This window comes from Symphodus melops (assembly GCF_947650265.1).
Source record: "Symphodus melops genome assembly, chromosome: 5".
Taxonomy (NCBI): Eukaryota; Metazoa; Chordata; class Actinopteri; order Labriformes; family Labridae; genus Symphodus; species Symphodus melops.
In genome coordinates this window covers 159,268-163,579 of record NC_136695.1, presented here as the reverse complement: position 1 = coordinate 163,579, position 4,312 = coordinate 159,268, and positions in this window count along the sequence as shown.

Genomic DNA, 4,312 nt, shown 5'->3' with positions numbered 1-4,312 from the left:
CATCATAACTACATTTCTGCTGTTTGTAACAAACCAAACAGACATTCGGGGAGTTCTGATGATTATTGAAGATAAACCTTCCTCAATACAAATGAATGCAGAGCGGGCGGACAAGAGACCCATCCAAGATGGCGGCCGCGCTGCACGTCAGCTCCAATACACAGCGTCAGTCGATGAGGCGTCTACGTATGTTATGTCTATGTTTCAAACTACGTCGGCGGAATGAATGAAGTTCCAAGCCAGCTGCTCCACACACGGTTAATAACAGTAAAGATGAAACCAGCGTAAACATATCTCAATATAATAACACAAAAATGGAATTTCAATAATTATTCAACAATTTTATTATGACAATAAAGGCATTCTATTCTATTCTCAAAGATTTAGCAGAAAGAGTCAAATTGTTCAAATCAGTGAGGTACAAGAGTTGCTGAAAGTTCTCAGATGTGTAAAGGACGGTGTGTGTCTGGGATTTAATAACTGAAGCTCCTCACACACTTCTCTTAGACTTGTTTTGAATTGCAGATATATCACTTGCTTTTTTAGTTTCCACAGATTTTACAGAACTTTGCATTGCAGAAATAGACGGTCGCTCTGCCCTGTCCTGGGAAGATGGTCACATGGAAACACCTCACAGGCGGCCCAGAGACGAAGACTCTCGTCACCATCCACAGCGGCCAAGATGAAATAAGCAACCAGGAGACTAACACTAACAGCAGGACCTGTTTGTCTGTAAACATGACTAAAGAACAGGTAAACATGTTCATCGACCGTTTACAATGTGCTAGCTTAGCATCAGTCAGAGTCAGCTAACGGTTAGCTGCTGTTTCATTTTGCAGAAAGCTGAAAGCAAGAAAAAAGCCTCCAAGGGGAAACAGTCCACGTTGGTGGACGGACTTTCAACCGACGAGATGTCCAAAGATCAGGTCAGAGCTGCTGCATGCTGCTGCAAGCTAAGCTAACGTTAGCATCTTCTTCATCGTTAGGTTTTAAAGAGTTGCATGAAACGCCAAACTCATCTCTCTGCAGCTTCTTTCAATTCTTTAACACTGACTTCATCTCTCTGCAGCTTCTTTCAGTCTGACTTCATCTCTCTGTAGCTTCTTTCAGTCTGACTTCATCTCTCTGTAGCTTCTTTCACACTGACTTCATCTCTCTGTAGCTTCTTTCAGTCTGACTTCATCTCTCTGCAGCTTCTTTCAGTCTGACTTCATCTCTCTGCAGCTTCTTTCAGTCTGACTTCATCTCTCTGTAGCTTCTTTAACACTGACTTCATCTCTCTGTAGCTTCTTTAACACTGACTTCATCTCTCTGTAGCTTCTTTAACACTGACTTCATCTCTCTGTAGCTTCTTTCACACTGACTTCATCTCTCTGCAGCTTCTTTAACACTGACTTCATCTCTCTGTAGCTTCTTTAACACTGACTTCATCTCTCTGTAGCTTCTTTAACACTGACTTCATCTCTCTGCAGCTTCTTTAACACTGACTTCATCTCTCTGCAGCTTCTTTCAGTCTGACTTCATCTCTCTGTAGCTTCTTTCAGTCTGACTTCATCTCTCTGCAGCTTCTTTAACACTGACTTCATCTCTCTGTAGCTTCTTTAACACTGACTTCATCTCTCTGTAGCTTCTTTAACACTGACTTCATCTCTCTGCAGCTTCTTTAACACTGACTTCATCTCTCTGTAGCTTCTTTAACACTGACTTCATCTCTCTGCAGCTTCTTTCAGTCTGACTTCATCTCTCTGTAGCTTCTTTCAGTCTGACTTCATCTCTCTGTAGCTTCTTTCAGTCTGACTTCATCTCTCTGCAGCTTCTTTCAGACTGACTTCATCTCTCTGTAGCTTCTTTAACACTGACTTCATCTCTCTGTAGCTTCTTTAACACTGACTTCATCTCTCTGTAGCTTCTTTCAGTCTGACTTCATCTCTCTGTAGCTTCTTTAACACTGACTTCATCTCTCTGTAGCTTCTTTAACACTGACTTCATCTCTCTGTAGCTTCTTTAACACTGACTTCATCTCTCTGTAGCTTCTTTAACACTGACTTCATCTCTCTGTAGCTTCTTTAACACTGACTTCATCTCTCTGTAGCTTCTTTCAGACTGACTTCATCTCTCTGTAGCTTCTTTAACACTGACTTCATCTCTCTGTAGCTTCTTTAACACTGACTTCATCTCTCTGTAGCTTCTTTCAGTCTGACTTCATCTCTCTGTAGCTTCTTTCAGTCTGACTTCATCTCTCTGTAGCTTCTTTAACACTGACTTCATCTCTCTGTAGCTTCTTTCAGTCTGACTTCATCTCTCTGTAGCTTCTTTAACACTGACTTCATCTCTCTGTAGCTTCTTTCAGTCTGACTTCATCTCTCTGCAGCTTCTTTCAGACTGACTTCATCTCTCTGTAGCTTCTTTAACACTGACTTCATCTCTCTGTAGCTTCTTTAACACTGACTTCATCTCTCTGTAGCTTCTTTCACACTGACTTCATCTCTCTGTAGCTTCTTTAACACTGACTTCATCTCTCTGTAGCTTCTTTAACACTGACTTCATCTCTCTGTAGCTTCTTTAACACTGACTTCATCTCTCTGTAGCTTCTTTCAGACTGACTTCATCTCTCTGTAGCTTCTTTCAGTCTGACTTCATCTCTCTGTAGCTTCTTTCAGTCTGACTTCATCTCTCTGTAGCTTCTTTAACACTGACTTCATCTCTCTGTAGCTTCTTTCAGTCTGACTTCATCTCTCTGCAGCTTCTTTCAGACTGACTTCATCTCTCTGTAGCTTCTTTAACACTGACTTCATCTCTCTGTAGCTTCTTTAACACTGACTTCATCTCTCTGTAGCTTCTTTCAGTCTGACTTCATCTCTCTGCAGCTTCTTTCAGACTGACTTCATCTCTCTGTAGCTTCTTTAACACTGACTTCATCTCTCTGTAGCTTCTTTAACACTGACTTCATCTCTCTGTAGCTTCTTTCACACTGACTTCATCTCTCTGTAGCTTCTTTAACACTGACTTCATCTCTCTGTAGCTTCTTTAACACTGACTTCATCTCTCTGTAGCTTCTTTCAGACTGACTTCATCTCTCTGTAGCTTCTTTAACACTGACTTCATCTCTCTGTAGCTTCTTTCAGACTGACTTCATCTCTCTGTAGCTTCTTTAACACTGACTTCATCTCTCTGTAGCTTCTTTAACACTGACTTCATCTCTCTGTAGCTTCTTTCAGTCTGACTTCATCTCTCTGTAGCTTCTTTAACACTGACTTCATCTCTCTGTAGCTTCTTTAACACTGACTTCATCTCTCTGTAGCTTCTTTAACACTGACTTCATCTCTCTGTAGCTTCTTTAACACTGACTTCATCTCTCTGTAGCTTCTTTCAGTCTGACTTCATCTCTCTGTAGCTTCTTTAACACTGACTTCATCTCTCTGTAGCTTCTTTAACACTGACTTCATCTCTCTGTAGCTTCTTTAACACTGACTTCATCTCTCTGTAGCTTCTTTAACACTGACTTCATCTCTCTGTAGCTTCTTTCAGACTGACTTCATCTCTCTGTAGCTTCTTTAACACTGACTTCATCTCTCTGTAGCTTCTTTCAGTCTGACTTCATCTCTCTGTAGCTTCTTTCAGTCTGACTTCATCTCTCTGTAGCTTCTTTCAGACTGACTTCATCTCTCTGTAGCTTCTTTCAGACTGACTTCATCTCTCTGTAGCTTCTTTAACACTGACTTCATCTCTCTGTAGCTTCTTTCAGTCTGACTTCATCTCTCTGTAGCTTCTTTAACACTGACTTCATCTCTCTGTAGCTTCTTTAACACTGACTTCATCTCTCTGTAGCTTCTTTAACACTGACTTCATCTCTCTGTAGCTTCTTTAACACTGACTTCATCTCTCTGTAGCTTCTTTCACACTGACTTCATCTCTCTGTAGCTTCTTTAACACTGACTTCATCTCTCTGTAGCTTCTTTAACACTGACTTCATCTCTCTGTAGCTTCTTTAACACTGACTTCATCTCTCTGTAGCTTCTTTAACACTGACTTCATCTCTCTGTAGCTTCTTTAACACTGACTTCATCTCTCTGTAGCTTCTTTCAGTCTGACTTCATCTCTCTGTAGCTTCTTTAACACTGACTTCATCTCTCTGTAGCTTCTTTAACACTGACTTCATCTCTCTGTAGCTTCTTTCAGACTGACTTCATCTCTCTGTAGCTTCTTTAACACTGACTTCATCTCTCTGTAGCTTCTTTCAGACTGACTTCATCTCTCTGTAGCTTCTTTCAGACTGACTTCATCTCTCTGTAGCTTCTTTCAGACTGACTTC